At 39.5% G+C, this 18,381-nt stretch overlaps 1 non-coding gene across 1 annotated transcript; it reads left to right on the top strand.

Annotated features, from left to right (window-relative positions):
• The first annotated feature begins 1,643 nt into the window (after positions 1-1,643).
• LOC112745466 (small nucleolar RNA R71) lies at positions 1,644-1,751 on the top strand. Its single transcript, XR_003173394.1, has one exon. It is a non-coding gene; the product is annotated as a small nucleolar RNA R71 (small nucleolar RNA).
• Positions 1,752-18,381: the final 16,630 nt, after the last annotated feature.

The raw sequence follows: 18,381 nt of genomic DNA on the forward strand, positions 1-18,381 counted from the left end.
TTAGAGTTTGGATATGGGAGTTCAACACCAAACTTAGAGTTTGGTTGTGGCCTCCCAACACCAAACTTAGAGTTTGAATGTGGGGGCTCTGGTTGGCTCTGCTTGGAGAGAAGCTTTTCCTGCTTCCTCTCCATGGTTGCAGAGGGAGATCCTTGAGTTTTGAATACAAGGGAGTTCTCATTCCATTGAAGGACTATTTCACCTCTGTCAACATCAATCACAGCTCTTGCTGTGGCCAGGAAAGGTCTTCCTAGGATGATAGATTCATCCTCTTCCTTTCCAGTATCCAGGACTATGAAATCAGTAGGTATGTAAAGGCCCTCAACCTTTACTAATACATCTTCTACTTGTCCATAAGCCTGTTTTCTTGAGCTGTCTGCCATCTCTAGTGAGATTTTAGCAGCTTGCACCCCATAGATTCCCAGTTTCTCTATTACAGAGAGGGGCATGAGGTTTATTCCTGAACCAAGGTCACACAGAGCCTTAAAGATCATGGTGCCTATGGTACAGGGTATTATGAACTTTCCAGGATCCTGTCTCTTCTGAGGCAATGTCAGTTGATCCAGATCACTTAGTTCATTGATGAACAAGGGACGTTCAACTTCCCAAGCATCAATGCCAAATAATTTGGCACTCAGCTTCATGATTGCACCAAGAAACTTGGCAGTTTGCTCTTCAGTGACATCCTCATTCTCTTCAGAAGAGGAATACTCATCAGAGCTCATGAAGGGCATAAGGAGGTGCAATGGAATCTCTATGGTCTCTAGATGAGTCTCAGATTCCTTTGGTTCCTCAGAGGGAAGCTCCTTATTGACCACTGGACGTCCCAGGAGGTCTTCTTCCTTGGGATTTACGTCCTCTCCTCTCCTCACAGGTTTGGCCATGGCGCTTATGTCAATGGCCTTGCACTCTCCTTTTGGGTTCTCTTCTGTATTGCTTGGGAGAGTACTAGGAGGGATTTCAGTGATCCTTTTACTCAGCTGGCCCACTTGTGCTTCCAGATTTCTAATGGAAGACCTTGTTTCATTCATGAAACTTACAGTGGCCTTAGATAGATCAGAGACTAGATTTGCTAAATTAGAAGCATTTTGTTCAGAGTTCTCTGTCTGTTGCTGAGTTGATGATGGAAAAGGCTTGCTATTGCTAAACCTGTTTCTTCCACCATTATTAAAGCCTTGTTGAGGCTTTTGATCCTTCCATGAGAAATTTGGATGATTTCTCCATGTTGAGTTATAGGTGTTTCCGTAAGGTTCACCTAAGTAATTTACCTCTGCTATTGCAGGGTTCTCAGGATCATAGGCTTCTTCTTCAGAAGATGCCTCTTGAGTACTGTTGGATGCAGCTTGCATTCCATGCAGACTCTGAGAGATCATATTGACTTGCTGAGTCAATATTTTATTCTGAGCCAATATGGCATTCAGAGTACCAACTTCAAGAACTCCCTTCTTCATAGGCGTCCCATTACTCACAGGATTCCTTTCAGAAGTGTACATGAACTGGTTATTAGCAATCATGTCAATGAGTTCTTGAGCTTCTGCAGGCGTTTTCTTTAGGTGAATGGATCCACCTGCAGAAGTGTCCAGCGACATCTTTGATAGCTCAGATAAACCATCATAGAATATATCCAGGATGGTCCATTCTGAAAGCATGTCAGAAGGACACTTTTTGGTCAACTGTTTGTATCTTTCCCAAGCTTCATAGAGGGATTCACCTTCTTTCTGTCTGAAGGTTTGAACATCAGCTCTAAGCTTGCTCAGCTTTTGAGGAGGAAAGTACTTGGCCAAGAAAGCCGTGACCAGCTTATCCCAAGAGTTCAGGCTGTCTTTGGGTTGAGAATCCAACCATAATCTAGCTCTGTCTCTTACAGCAAAAGGGAAAAGCATGAGCCTGTAGACTTCAGGATCTACTCCATTAGTCTTTACAGTATCACATATCTGCAAGAATTCAGTTAAGAACTGAAAAGGATCTTCAGATGGAAGTCCATGAAACTTGCAGTTCTGCTGCATCAGAGAAACTAATTGAGGTTTCAGCTCAAAGTTGTTTGCTCCAATGGCAGGAATGGAGATGCTTCTTCCATGTAAATTGGAATTAGGTGCAGTAAAGTCACCAAGCATCTTCCTTACATTATTATTATTTTCGGCTGCCATCTCCTCTGCCTGTTTGAAAATTTCTGAAAGGTTATCTCTGGATTGTTGTATTTTAGCTTCTCTTAATTTTCTCTTCAGAGTCCTTTCAGGTTCTGGATATGCTTCCACAAGAATGTTCTTATCCTTGCTCCTGCTCATATGACAAAGAAGAGGGCACAGAAAAATAATAATAATAATAGAGATTCTCTTTACCACAGTATAGAGGTTCCCTTATGTAAGTGGAAGAAGAGGGGGAGACAAAGAATGTAATGTAAAGGAAGAAGCACAATTGTACGAATGGAAGAGATGTGAGATGAGATGTTAGGATATGAATGAATAAATAGAGTAAGATGGGGGAGGGAAATTTTTCGAAAATTATTTTGAAAAAGAGTTAGTGATTTTTGAAAATAGTTTTTGAAAAATGTTTAGTAATTTTCGAAAAAAATTTTTTTTAAATTTAAAAATAAAAATAATTAGTTAATAAAAAAGAAATTTTTGAAAAAGAGGGGAGATATTTTCGAAAATTAGAGAGAGAGAGTTAGTTAGGTAGTTTTGAAAAAGTTAAGAAACAAACAAAAAGTTAGTTAGTTAGTTGAAACAAATTTTGAAAAGATAGGAAGTTAGGAGGTTAGAGAAGATATTTTGAAAAGATATTTTTAAAAAAGATAAGATAAGAAGATATTTTTGAAAAGATATGATTGAAATTAGTTTTGAAAAAGATTTGATTTTTAAAATCACAATTAATGACTTGATTCATAAGAAATCACAAGATATGATTCTAGAACTTAAAGTTTGAATCTTTCTTAACAAGCAAGTAACAAACTTCAAATTTTTGAATCAAAACATTAATTGTTTATGTTATTTTCGAAAATTATGATATAAAATAAGAAAAAGATTTTTGAAAATTATTTTTGGAATTTTCGAAAATAACCATGAATTTTGAAAAAGATTTGATTTTTGAAAAAGATGTTGAAAAAGATAAGATTTTCAAATTGAAAATTTGATTTGACTCATAAGAAACAACTTGATTTTAAAAATTTTTGAAAAAGTCAACTCAAATTTTCGAATTTGATGAGAGAAAAAGGGAAAGATATTTTTTTGATTTTTGAAATTTTTATGAAAAACATGAAAATTATGCAATGCATGAAATTTTTAGATCAAAACAATGAATGCATGCAAGAATGCTATGAATGTCAAGATGAACACCAAGAACACTTTGAATGCCAAGATGAACATCATAGACACAATTTTGAAAAACTTTTAATGCAAAGAAAACATGCAAGACACCAAACTTAGAATTCTTTAATGCTTACGCACTAAGAATTCAAGAATGCATATGATAAACATGAAAAGACACAAAACAAAAAAATTATCAAGATCAAACAAGAAGACTTACCAAGAACAACTTGAAGATCATGAAGAACACTATGAATGCATGATATTTTCGAAAAAATGCAAGATGCATATGCAAGTGACACCAAACTTATGATATGACTCAAGACTCAAACAAGAAACATGAAATATTTTTGATTTTTGTGATTTTCTAAATTTTTTTGGATTTTTATTTTATATTTTTCGAAAAATTATTTTGAAAAAGAAAAATAAGGATTCCAAAATTTTTAATATGAATTCCAGGAATCTTATGCTCTAAAGCTCCAATCAGAGGGTCAGGCATGGCTTAATAGCCAGCCAAGCTTTAGCATGTAAGTTTTTTCATGTATAGAACAACTAAGTGTGTGAGAATCTCTTGTGATGATAAGTTGAAATCTCAGTCCAAAAGATTGGACATGGCTTACAGCCAGCCAGGATTCAACAAATCATCATGAAACACTAGAATTCATTCTTAAAAATCTTGAATAAAATTTTTGAAAACATTTTTATTATTTTTTTTTTCGAAAACAGATGAGAGATTTTTGAAATTATTTTTGAAAAATTTTTGAAAAGAAAACAAAGAGAAAATTACCTAATCTGAGCAACAAGATGAACCGTCAGTTGTCCAAACTCAAACAATCCCCGGCAACGGCGCCAAAAACTTGGTGCACGAAATTGTGATCTCCAGGCTCGAACAAATCCTGGTAATGGCTCTAAAGCTTGGTGCTCTGATCTTAATTCATAATTGTCACAACTTCGATACAACTAACCAGCAAGTGCACTGGGTCGTCCAAGTAATACCTTACGTGAGTAAGGGTCGAATCCCACGGAGATTGTTGGTATGAAGCAAGCTATGGTCACCTTGTAGATCTCAGTCAGGCAGATATAAAGTGATAATGGTGTTTTCGAATACTAATTAATAAAATAGGGATAGAGACACTTATGTAATTCATTGATAGGAATTTCAGATAAGCGAATGGAGATGCTTTCGTTCCTCTGAATCTCTGCTTTCCTACTATCTTCATCCAATCAGTCTTACTCCTTTCCATGGCTGGCTTTATGCAAGGGCATCACCGTTGTCAGTGGCTACATTCCCCTCCTCTCAGTGAATAATATGCTCACGCACCCTGTCACGGCACGGCTATTCATCTATCGGTTCCCGATCATGCTGGAATAGGATTCACCCTCCTTTTGCGTCTGTCACTAACGCCCAGCACTCGCGAGTTTAAAGCTCGTCACAGTCATTCAATCATTGAATCCTACTCAGAATACCACAGACAAGGTTTAGACCTTCCGGATTCTCTTGAATGCCGCCATCATTCTAGCTTACGCCACGAAGATTCTGGTTAGGAGATCTAAGAGATACTCATTCTAGCTTATTTCATGTAGAACAGAAGTGTTTGTCAGGCACGCGTTCATAAGGGAGAAGGATGATGAGCGTCACACATAATCATCACCTTCATCACGTTCTTGGGTGCGAATGGATATCTTAGAAGAGAAATAAGAAGAATTGAATAGAAAACAGTAGTACTTTGCATTAATCTTTGAGGAACAGCAGAGCTCCACACCTTAATCTATGGAGTGTAGAAACTCTACCGTTGAAAATACATAAGTGAAGGTCCAAGCATGGCCGAGATGGCCAGCCCCCTAAAGCGTGATCAATAGTCTCCTAAGATGAACAATGGATTAAAACTGAGACCAAAGATGCCTAATACACTAGTAAGAGGTCCTATTTATAATAAACTAGCTACTAGGGTTTACATGAGTAAGTATTTGATGTATAAATCCACTTCCGGGGACCACTTGGTGTGTGTTTGGGCTGAGCTTAAGTGTTGCACGTGCAGAGGCCAATTGTGGAGTTGAACGCCAGTTTTTGTGCCAGTTTGGGCGTTCAACTCTGGTTTTGGATCCTTTTCTGGCGCTGGACGCCAGATTTGGGCAGAAGGCTGGCGTTGAACGCCAGTTTACGTCATCTATTCTTGGTCAAAGTATGGACTATTATATATTGCTGGAAAGCGCTGGATGTCTACTTTCCAACGCAATTGGAAGCGCGCCATTTCGAGTTCTGTAGCTCCAGAAAATCCACTTTGAGTGCAGGGAGGTCAGAATCCAACAGCATCAGCAGTCCTTTTTCAACCTCTGAATCTGATTTCTGCTCAAGTCCCTCAATTTCAGCCAGAAAATACCTGAAATCACAGAAAAACACACAAACTCATAGTAAATTCCAGAAATGTGAATTTAACACAAAATCTATTAAAAACATCCCTAAAAGTAACTAGATCCTACTAAAAACATACTAAAAACAATGTCAAAAAGCGTATAAATTATCCGCTCATCATGCAGCATCATAATGTAGTGGCGTATGCCTCACGCCAGTTGAGACCGCATGAAGTTAGTTACCCTACGCATGATTTGGAACTCGCTGCGGTCGTGTTTGCGCTAAAGGTGTGGAGGCATTACCTCTATGGGGTTAAGTTCCAAGTCTTCTCCGATCACAAGAGCTTGAAATATCTCTTTGATCAGAAAGAGCTTAATATGAGGCAGAGAAGGTGGATGGAATTATTGAAGGACTACGACTTTGAGTTGAATTACCATCTGGGAAAGGCGAATGTAGTGGCGGATGCGTTAAGTCGGAAGTCGTTATATGCGGCTTGGATGATGCTTCAAGAGGAGAAGTTGCTCAAGGGATTCGAGAGTCTACAAATTGGTGCTCAAGAAGTATCTGGAACTTTGTGTTTGAGCCGATTAGAAATCTCGAGTGACTTTAAGTCCGAACTCCTAAAGGCTCATGAAAATGATGAAGCGTTATGGAAGGTGTTACTGGCTATCGAGCAAGGAAAACAGTGGAGAGTTTCAAAAGAAAAAGATGGGTTATGGAGATTCAAGGGTAGAATCATTGTGCCGGATGTTGGCACTTTGAGGCAAGATATCTTAAAGGAGGCACACAAAAGCGGATTCTCCATTCACCCGGGAAGTACTAAAATGTACCATGATTTAAAGGCGATGTTTTGGTGGCCAAGCATGAAGAATGATGTGGCGGAATATGTTTCAAAGTTCTTAACTTGTCAAAAGGTGAAGATTGAACATCAAAGACCTTCCGGGATGTTGCAACCTTTAGAGGTTCCGCAATGGAAGTGGGAAAGTATTGCAATGGACTTTGTGTCAGGATTGCCAAGGACTAGGACTGGTTTTGATGCTATCTAGGTGATTGTGGACCGACTGACGAAATCAGCTCACTTTTTACCCATTCGGATGACTTACACCCTTGAGGAACTAGCACGGTTGTACATAAAAGAGATTGTGAGACTTCATGGCGTACCGGCTACTATAATCTCTGATAGAGATCCTCGCTTCACTTCGAGGTTTTGGGGTGCATTTCAGAAAGCTTTCGGAACCCGACTAAGCTTTAGTACGGCTTACCATCCTTAAACAGATGGTCAATCTGAGAGGACAATCCAAACACTAGAGGATATTTTGAGAGCTTGTGTTTTGGACCAACCGGCGAGTTAGGATCGGTATATACCGTTAGTGGAGTTTGCATACAATAATAGTTACCATGCGAGTATCGGAATGGCTTCGTATGAGGCATTGTATGGGAGAAAATGTCAATCTCCGCTATGTTGGTATGAAACTGGAGAGAAATGCTTGTTGGGGCTAGAGATGATAGCTGAGACCACTGAACAAGTCAAGAAAATCTGAGATAGGATGCTTACGAGTCGCCAGAAGAGTTACGCCGATCAGAGACGGAAGCCCTTGGAATTTGAGGAAGGAGATCATGTTTTCCTTAAGGTTACTCCAACCAAGGGAGTAGGTAGGGCGATTAAAGCAAGGAAGTTGAATCCTCGGTACATCGGTCCATTTCAGATCCTGGAAAGGGTTTGACCGGTGGCATATCGGATGGCTCTACCACCTCATCTTTCGAACCTGCACGACGTGTTTCATGTGTCGCAGCTTCAGAAGTACACTCCTGATGCTAGCCATGTGTTAGAACCTGAATCGGTTCAGTTAAGAGAAGATTTGATGCTTCTAGTGGCTCCAGTCAGAATTGTTGATACTAGTATCAAACGGCTGCGTGGAAAAAAGGTTTCATTAGTCAAGGTGGCATGGAGTCGAGGTGGTGTTGAGGAACACACTTGGGAACTTGAGTCGGAGATGCGATCGGATTATCCGCACTTATTCTCAGGTTAATTAACGGCTAACTAACCCATAAATGAGAATTTATTCTAGAAAGCCAAAAATGTGATTTTTATGGCTTAATATGATAGAGATTAAGACGAGAAATTCGGTACCAATTTTATAGAAATCGGACCAAGATTGGACCGAACGGGCCAAACCAGTCCAATCGGACCCAAAGTGGGCTCTTGGCCCAACTAAACTAAACCAAACCCTAGTTTTCAGCACTCTCTCTCCTCATTTGTTACACACACACGCTGAAATGGAGTGAGGGAGGGGAAGAACACTCTCTCAAACTTTTATCTCTCACTTGATCTTCAAACCACCATAACTTTTGATCTAGAGCTCCGATCGCCGCACCGTTTACGGCTACGCGTTCACCGCGGAGAGCTCTACAAAACCCATACAACCAATCTTGAGGTAAAATACGTTTTTCTCTTCGAAATTCCAGCCTTTGTTTTCGAGTTTCATGGGTAAAATGTTGAGATTTTGGGCTCTTTGATGTTATAGGACCCAACTCTCTTGAAGGAGAAGGTTAATCTTGTCTCTTTGGACCTTGGGTGTAGTAATATTCTCAACCCTAGTGTAATTTGTTGTTCTATGATGATTGGGTATTGAGATGTTGTGTATGGGTATGATGATTGTGGCTTAGGTTGTGTATATGTGAATATTGGAGCTTGATTGGTGACTTTGGAAAGCTTGAAAAGGGAGTTTTGTGTGATAAAATCTGTTCTTGGAGGTGTTGAGACCTTGAGAGCTTGAGGAAAAGTGATTTGGAAGTGCTCCGGTTGAGCTTGGGAAATCGGCTAAAGTATGGTCTTGGTTTCTCGTATCTAATATGTAATGTGGTAGGAAATACTTAGGCTAGAGGCCCTAAGATAGGCATTGAATTGATGATGTTATTGAATGGTTGAGATATATGATGTGATCATATATGTGACTATGAATATTGATGCCTTGATTGTGTGATATATGAGAAAATGCATGTTGTGATATATGCTTGATGAATGATTAAGGTTGAATTGGTGGGTGGTACCATGTTGATGGTGATTATGATGATGAGTATGTATAATGATGTTTGATTGAAAATGGTATTATTGGAAATTGGGATGAGGAAGGATGTATGACATGATATTGTGTTTGTCCTTTAGCCATTTGACTGAGAAGTGTTAAAATGGTTGGATGGTGGTTTTGGGAATTTTGGTAAAGTGTCAATGTGTGAGTTGAGGATGACTTGATGTTGATTTTGGTACATTTTGATTGATTTCAAAAAGGGTTGAAATTTGGCATGTTTTGGTTGATTTTGAAAAGAGTTGAATATGGTTTGTTTTGAAAATGGCACCTTGTGATTTTTTATGAAAACATGGTTTTTGGGCACGTTTTGACGGGACGTAACTTGGACTACGGATCCCCGTTTTGTACCAAGCTTGTTTAGACATGAAATTGGATCCGGGATGTCCATGCCGTTGAAAGAACGGGCAGAAAACAATTTAAAATGAGAAAGTTATGTCCGTCAGAAGATTGGGGGTTGAATTTGTAAATTCTGCAGCTTTTAACTTAGAAAATTTTTAGCAGAATGACCCTCCGTGCGTAGGCGCACTTGGCGCGTACGCGCCGTTCTTCAAGAAAGCACCATCCACGCGTGCGCGTGGTGTGCGCGGGATCGTCGATGCGCTGCACCAAATGCCCAGCTATTTTCCCGAGAGTTGTGCCAGTTTTGTGCCTGGGGAGCAAGAGCACCCACGCGTACGCGTGGCTTACGCGTGCACGTCGTTTGGCTATTTTTCAACCCGCGCGTCCGCGTGTATGACGCTTGCACGTCGATGAGTTTTGTGGTCATCCACGCGTGCGCGTGGAGTGAGCGTACGCGTGGCCCTGTTTTCATCCCAAAGTTGATTTTTGAGTTTTAAAAGCCAAATTTCATACTTCTAAGCCTCCGATCTCACCACTTATGTCTTAAATCATTATAATATGCCTAGCAATGAGACAAGGAGCTAGTGAGTGTGGTAACTTGCGAATGAAGCAAGGGAAAAATGAATGATCAACGAGGATCAAAGATGTTTATGTGAGATGCGGAGGATGGCGGTGGAAGTGCTTGTTATGCCATGGTCCGAAGGGCCGTAATTGCTAATGAATTGGCTGGTTATGGATTTAACCGTGAGCCGGATGGCTGGATTATTGCCGTGCTACGGTGGAGCCATGATTATGGCTAAGTATAAATGCATAGATGTTGTTGAATGAATTGTGAATGTTTGCACTTCCACCATCGGCGATGAGGGTTTCCCTGGGAGGAAGCAGTGGCTAGCCACCACGTGCTCCAGGTTGAGACTCGAAGCTCTTTTGACCCTATGTCGTAAGTGTGGCCAGGCACTGTGAAAGTCCCGGATGAGCTCGCCCCCGTAAATATTCACCAATGAGGGTGATGGATATGGATCATGATTATGATCAAGTTTATGATGAGTATAACTCGAGTTGGGGATGCGCGACAGAAGGACAGTTCAATGGTTAGCTACCAGGACTTGTCAGGTTGGCTCTATAACCGACAGATGATATCATCAGCCACTAGGGACAGGCATTCATCATATGCATACTATATGAATTGTTTGAGATTGCCTATTTGACTGCATATTACTTGCTAATTGTCTAAATGCCTTATCTGTTCCTATTTGTATATCTCGTGTTTGATTTAGCTGCGTTTGCTATATTATACTCCTGCTGGTGGTTGGGAGGTCTGAAGGAATTGGAAAGGGAAGCATTAGTTAGAATGAAGGATCTTTAGTCAGATGCCCTTTATGGTTTAGCTTGTTTATAAGCTTTGAATTTATCTGGAGGAAGTTCTAGGATTGCCTTCGGCTTTTCTCTATTATTACATGTTATATATGGGGAACTGTTACCATGCTGGGGACCTCTGGTTCTCACCCATGCGGATTTTGTGGTTTTCAGATGCAGGACGCGAGGCTTCTCGTTGAGGCATGCTGGAGACTTCCAGATTAGCGAAGATCCTTTGTTCTTGGGGGCTCTGTTTTGGTTTATATGTTTTGCGTAGATACTTTTATCTCCATTAAATAATACAAACTGTGATGACTCCTTCTAGAGGGGATTTTTGGAGAATAGGTTCTCTGTTTTTATGTCCCTTTGGGTTTCCTTTGGTGTTTTCTTATTTTATTATATGTATATATATTGCTATGCTCGGACCGGTTATCTTCGCAACCGGATTTTGAGTTTTGATATTCCCGTTTTTGACACTCTTTCGTATATATATAATTCTCGCGATGGTTTATTTTTGTTCGCTATGTTATCGATCGGAGTGTTGCGCTTTTCGAGTCACGATTTTTTGTTTACCCCTTTTTCCTTCAGAGGCTCCTAGTTATAAACATCATTCATACTACTATACGTACTAAATTTTTATTTTAGAGGTCGTAATACCTTGCCATCTCTGAATTATGACTTAAGCATAAAACTCTGTATGGTAGGGTGTTATATACATTATTTTCTAATTTTTTAATTATTTCTATTTTAATTAGTTTTTCCTTATGATTAGTTTTTAATTAGGTTAATTTTAATGTTAGTGATCATGAACAGTGTTTAAACAAAGACATAATGATGCAGAACAAAAAGTAGAACACCCTGGAGAAGGCATCTCTCTGGCATTAAACGCCAGAAAAAGGTGGAAATTGGGCGTTCAAACGCCCATGGAGGCAGCAAGCCTGGCGTTGAACACCAGGTAGGGAGCCTAGCTGGGCGTTCAATGCCCAATGGAGAAGACAAGCCTGGCGTTGAACGCCAGCTAGGGAGCCTGGCTGGGCACTCAAACGCTCAAAAAGGAGGGCAGTATGGTGTTGAACGCCAGAATGGATGACATTCTGGGCGTTCAATGCCCAACAAGCAGAAGCAGCAGTGTTAAACGCCAGAATGCAGCCATTCTGGGCATTTAAACGCCAGCAAGACAACATGGGAGGTAATTTCCAAAATCTTATCTTTTCTTTATTCAATCTATCTTTTTCAAATTTAATCTTGAATTTCTTTGATTTTCAAATCAAATCTTGTTCAAATATTTAAAATCCAATTTAATTTCAAGTTTAAAATAATTTCAAATCTTTTTCAAAATCTCATATCTTTTTCAACTTGTTTTCAAATTCTTTCAAAAACTTTTCTTATCTTTAGTAATTATTGTTGATATCTTTTATTAAACTTTACAATCTTTTTCATGCTTCTTATCTTATCTTTTATCTCTTTTATATATTTTCCATATCTTTTTGATATCTTTCAAGTTTAACAACTTATCTTTTTCATATCTTTTTCAAAACTTCTTTATCTTTCTTTAACATTGTTTTCGAAAATCCCTACCCCCCTTCCTATATATATTCGTGCTCCCCTCTCCCTTATTCACCACCTCTCCATTCGAATTCTCTTCTTCTATTCTCCCTTCCTTCACTTTCTACTTCTTCCTTTCTTACCTTTTGCTCAAGGACGAGCAAACTTCTTAAGTTTAGTGTGGAAGGAGCTTTTTTCTCTCATTGAGATTCGAATTCCATGGCTCCAAAAAGTGGCAAGACTGCTCTAAGAAATAAGAAAGAAGACGACCCAACAGTTATTTTCAAACTTGTCAGATTCTACACCAAGCAACATGAAGAATATTATAACAAAATAATGAGTAAGAGGCCAGTGATCCCTGAGGTCAGATTCAAATTAGGAGAAGATGAATACCCAGAGATTCAAGAGCAAATTTGAAAGAGAGGCTGGGAGATTCTAGCCAATCCTGAGATTACTGTTGGATTCACATGATCCATGAAATCTATGCAAATCTGTGGATGACAGATAAGCAAAAGAAAGATGGAACAGCATTCCATACTTTTTGCACTATGGTCAGGGAAAAGATCATCTATTTTCATCTGGACAGAGTGAGAGAGATCTTTAAATTACCCTTACAAAGGGATGATCCTGATTCCTACAATAGAAGGGTGGTAGTGATGACAAGTCATCTTATACTAGTTTTACAAGCATTTTTCATTAGTTTCATTACGTTTTATGCACTTTCTTGGACCATAAGTAAGTAGTTGGAGTGAATTTTTATGAGTATCTTGAATCAATCAAACATCATTCATTTTATACAAAATCAAGGTTTTATGCTAAAATTCATTGTTTTTATAAATAATGCAAAGATATAGTGATTTTGGTGGAGCTTTGATTAGTTGTTTGGTTGCTTGTACATGAAGAAATGGTGGAAAGAGGAATTTTTGGCACACTTTTGAAGTTTGAGCACGCTTTGGACCTTAGGCCACGCTTAAAGCGTGGCCCATGAAAATAAAGCGTGGCGCATCCAAGCTCTCAAGGAGCGCTCAAAGTTGCAAAATGAGCGCCCAAGAGGAGGCACCAAATGGTGCAGCACATGCCAAGGCATAGCGTTCAAAGAAGAGAACGCTATGCTCACTTTCTTTCACTTTTTCGTGGAGCTTGGCAAGGAAGCAAGGCACAAGGCCAAGCAAAACAAGGAAGCACAATACGCTAGTCAAGGTTCGAAGAGGGGAACCAAGCAAGGGCCAAGAGTGGCGCTAAAAAATGTGAGCGTAGCGCTCTCTTTTGTTCACTCTTTCGTGCGTCCAAGCCAAGCAAGCATGCACAAGGCTAGCCAAGGAGGGAGCGCTCAAATCTTTGAGCGTAGCGCTCCATTCTCATCACTTTTTCATGACCCTTTGGCTAGGGAAACAAGGCACAACAAGAAAACCAAAAGTATAGCGCTCAAAGAGTGAGCGGAGCGCTCAAAATGTGAGCGCTATGGCTAGGGAGGAGGCACACCAATTTGACAAGGCCAAGAGAGAACGCTATGCTCACAAAATCAAGCGGAGCGCTTCCCTGGGAGGTTCCCACACACCAAACCAACTTGAACCAAAGCCAAACCAGACCCATGCCTCCACTTCAATTGAACCAAAGCCAAACCGGACCCAACCTTCTTCAAATCCATTTCTCATTAAAGGCCAACTTTGAAAAGCCCACTCCAAGCTTTGAAGACCAAAATAGAAAGTGTATATATAGGAGTTAATTTGATTTGTAAAGAATCTTTGGCTCATTTTTTTAGTTTTAACTTTAGCTCAATCTTTAGTTTTCAATTATTTTGAATTTGGGATTTGGGAATTTGGATTTGAGTTCTTCTTTCTGCATTTTCATTTCTTCTGCAACTCTTAATTTTGTTCTTGGAATTTGAATTGAGATTGAAGAGCTTCATTGATTCTAAGTTTGAGAATCATCTTTTACCTCTCTTCTCAATTGTTCTAAGGATTGGATCTGAGTTTAGTTTTCTGTTTTCATTTTCTTCTTCTGCAACTTCTACTTTTCTGTTTTGGGAATTGGAAAATTGGATATGAGTTTCATTTACTGTCTTCCTTTTTATTTCTTCTGCAATTACTTTTCTGCTTGATCAAGAGAGCAATTGAGATCTAGATCTACTTCCTAATCTTTTTGCTCTTCTTCGATCTTCAATTTCTCTTTAAGAATTTCACAATTGAATCAAGTTTTCTTGCTGTTTTGTTTCTTGAAGAAATTTTCCATTTCTGTTCTTGCTACTGAACTCCAGATTTGAAGTCTTGCATCTCAGAGCCTTCTGATTTACTTTATTTTACAATTTCTTGTTCAATTCCAAGTCCCAACACCCTTACTCTTCAAACAGTTTATATTTCTCAGCAATTTAGATTTAGCTCTTTTATATTTCTTGCACTTTAAGTTTTTGCAATTTACTTTTCCTGCAATTTAAGTTTCAGCTCTTTTACTTTCTTGCTCTTTAAGTTTCTGCAACTTTACTTCTTCAGCACCTTTAGATTTAGTCAATTTACCTTCTACACTTTTAATTTCTTGCAATTTAGCTTCTATTAATCAAAAATCACTCAATTCATCAACTATTTGCTTAACTAAATTCATCACCTAACTAAAATTGCTCAATCCATCAATCCCTGTGGGATCGACCTCACTCTTGTGAGTAATTACTACTTGATGCGACCCGGTACACTTACTGGTGAGTTCTGGTGTGGAATCGATTTCCACCCATCAAATTTTTGGCACTGTTGCCGGGGATTGATTTATATTGACAATGATTAAGTAAAGTGATAATCTAGATTAAGCATTTTTTTTCATTTTTACTAAGCACACTAACTGTTTGAATTTTTGCTTAAGCTAACACTAACTCACTCTATCAGTAGAGTGCTTCATTTTGGTTTCTGATTTTGTGTTTATGTCAGGAGGAAGAAGAGGTGAATCCTCATCTCTTAACTTGGACGAGAGAACTCTTCAAAGATTGAAAAGATAAGCCAGAGGGAAAGGAGTTATTGGTGAAAAGGAATTGGAGGAGGAAGAAAAAGCGATGGATGATAACATTCCAGATCACACTGAGGGTGTGGCCAACAACTATGGTCAACCTCAGAGAAGAGTTCTAGCCTCATATATTATTCCTAACCCAAAGCATTGTGGGAGTAGCATCCTAACCCCCAATATCAACACCAATAACTTTGAACTCAAGCCTCAATTGATCACCCTGGTTCAAAACAACTGTCAATATGGAGAAAGTGCTGCTGAGGACCCAAACCAACATCTATCTGTATTCTTGAAAATTTGTGACACTGTCAAAACAAATGGAGTCAATCCTGATATCTATAAACTTCTTTTATTCCCATTTTCACTGAGAGACAAAGCCACACATTGGCTAGAAACCTTCCCTAAGGAGAGCATTACCAGCTGGGATGATTTGGTTAGCAAATTTCTAGCCAAATTCTATCCACCTCAAAGAGTCATCAAATTGAAAAATGATGTGCAAACCTTCATACAACAAGAAGGAGAGTCATTATATGAAGCTTGGGAGAGATATAAGGCTCTAATTAGAAGATGTCCAGAGGGAATGTTCAGTGAATGGGTTGAGCTACAGAATTTCTACGAAGGCTTGTCCTTACCTTCAAGGAAAGCTTTGGATTATTCCTCAGGAGGATCTTTGCAAATGATGAAAACTGCTCAAGAGGCACATGATCTCATAGATATAGTGGCCAACAATGAGTATTTTTATTCCTCTGAAAGGCAAGCAGCTCCAAAAAAGGAAGTATTTGAGCTTGAAGGAGTTGATACTATACTAGCTAAGAACAAGCTCATGCACCAACAGCTCCAACAACAAATTGAAACAATGTCAAAGAGAATGGATGGATTGTAACTTGCAGTAGTGAGCACAACCAACCAACCATCTGTGGTCTGGGGACAGCAAGAGGAAAATTATGAGGAGCAGCAGCCTGAACAAGTGCAGTACATGCACAACCAAAATTCTAGACCAAATGACTTCCATGGAGACACTTATAATTCATCCTGGAGAAACCACCCCAATCTGAAATGGGGAGAGAACCAAAACCAGCAACCTTGGCAAAGAAATTCAAACCAGAATAATTCCAGAAACACAAACCATCAAAACCATCAAAATACTAAACAAAATCCATACAGAAAATCACAAAATAATCAACCCCAATCCAACTACTATCCACCCAATATTTCATCCACCAACTAAAATAACTAGCATTCACCCTTAACATCCCATAATCAACCACAACCACTTCAGGAATCTCAAAGGATCTCTAACTTGGAGATATTGATGGAGAAGATGATGAAGCACCAAGAATTGGCCAACAAGAACCATGAAGCTTCATTAAGGAACTTAGAAAGGCAGATTGGCCAGTTGTCTAAGAAAGCAGTGGCTGAGAGGCCAACCAATGCATTGCCAAGTGACACCATTCCCAACCCCAAGAAAGAATGCAAAGCCATTCAACTAAGGAGTGGAAGAACTTTGGTAAATGACAAGAGGCCAGCTGGGAAAGAAACCAACAAGAAGCCAATAGATGATGACAAGGCCAGCAGCAGCAAAGAGCTAGTGACAATTGAAGAAAAGCAAGACCAAGAGGAGATAAAGGAGAAAGAGGAACAGTCACAAGAACAAAGGACAATAGTGAATACATATACTCCTTCCATTCCATATCCTCAAAGGTTTAACAAAGAGCTAAGAGACCAACAGTTCCCTAAGTTCTTGGAAGTGTTTAAGAAGCTGGAGATCAACATCTCACTTACTGAGGCTCTAGAACAAATGCCGTTATATGCAAAATTCATCAAAGAACTCATCAACAAGAAAAAGAGTTGCAATGAGAAAGAGACAGTAATTCTGACACAAGAATACAGCGCTGTCATCCAAAGAGGTCTTCCTCCAAAGCTCAAAGATCTAGGAAGCTTCATCCTATCTTGCACTATAGGCAATAGAACATTGGATAAAGCTCTCTATGACTTAGGAGCTAGCATTAACTTGATGCCCCTCTCACTAATGAAGAAGCTTGCAATAGAGAAAGTCAAGCCTACCAAGATGTCACTCCAAATGGCTGACAGATTACTCAAGATACCAAATGGGGTTGTGAAAAACTTATTAGTGAAGATTGGAGAGTTTATTTTCCCTGCCGACTTTGTTATCCTGGACATGGAAGAAGAGGGACACAGTTCAATTATATTGGGACGGCCTTTCTTAGCAACAGCGAGAGACATCATTGATGTGGAGAAAGGGGAGATGACACTTAGGGTGCATAATGAGAAGATGATCATCAATGTCTTCAAGGCCATGCAATATCCTCTAGAGAAGAAAAAGCACATGAGAGTGAAAATGATAGAAGAAGTGGAGGAAGAGCTACTGAAAGATGACAACCAGGAGGAACTAGAGTTGGAACAAGAGTCCATAGAAGAGGAAGTGGTGGAGATCTCCTTTGAAAGCAAAGCAGAGGAGAAGCCAAAACAAGAGTTAAAACCTCTCCCCCCCCCCCCATCTCAAATATGTATTTCTTGGAGAAGCAAAGGCCCTGCTAGTGATCATAAACTCTTCCTTGAACATAGAAGAAGAAACAAAGCTGATTGAAGTGTTGAAATCTCACAAGACTGCCTTGGGATGGACCATTGATGATATCAAGGGCATAAGTCCTGCCATCTGTATGCACAAAATTTTATTGGAGGAAGATTCAAGGCCTGTAGTTCAACCCCAAAGAAGACTCAACGCAGCCATGAAGGAGGTGGTTCAAAAAGAAGCCATGAAGCTATGGAATGCTGGGATAATCTTTCCAATCTCTGACAGCTCATGGGTGATTCCGGTTCAAGTTGTACCAAAGAAGGGAGGAATGACAGTCATCACCAATGAGAAGAATGAGTTGATCCCCACCAGGACAGTGACTGGGTGGAGGATGTGCATAGATTATAGAAGACTAAATGATGCCACAAGGAAAGATCACTTTCCTCTCCCATTCATTGACCATATGCTGGAAAAATTGGCTGGCCATGCCTATTATTGCTTCCTGGATGGGTACTCTGGGTACAATCAAATAGTGGTGGATCCCAAGGATCAAGAAAAGACTTCCTTCACCTATCCATTTGAAGTTTTTGCTTACAGAAGGATGCCCTTTGGTCTGTGTAATGCCCCTGCAACTTTTCAAAGGTGTATACTTTTTATATTCTCTGACATGGTGGAAAAATTTTTAGAAGTCTTCATGGATGATTTTTCTGTCTTTGGCAATTCATTTAACAATTGCTTGCATCATTTAACTCTTGTTTTGAAAAGATGCCAAGAAACTAACCTGGTATTGAATTGGGAGAAATGCCATTTCATGGTTCCTGAAGGGATAGTTCTTGGGCATAAGGTCTCAAGCAAAGGTATAGAAATTGATAA

Source organism: Arachis hypogaea, chromosome 14 (assembly GCF_003086295.3).
Source record: "Arachis hypogaea cultivar Tifrunner chromosome 14, arahy.Tifrunner.gnm2.J5K5, whole genome shotgun sequence".
Lineage (NCBI taxonomy): Eukaryota > Viridiplantae > Streptophyta > Magnoliopsida > Fabales > Fabaceae > Arachis > Arachis hypogaea.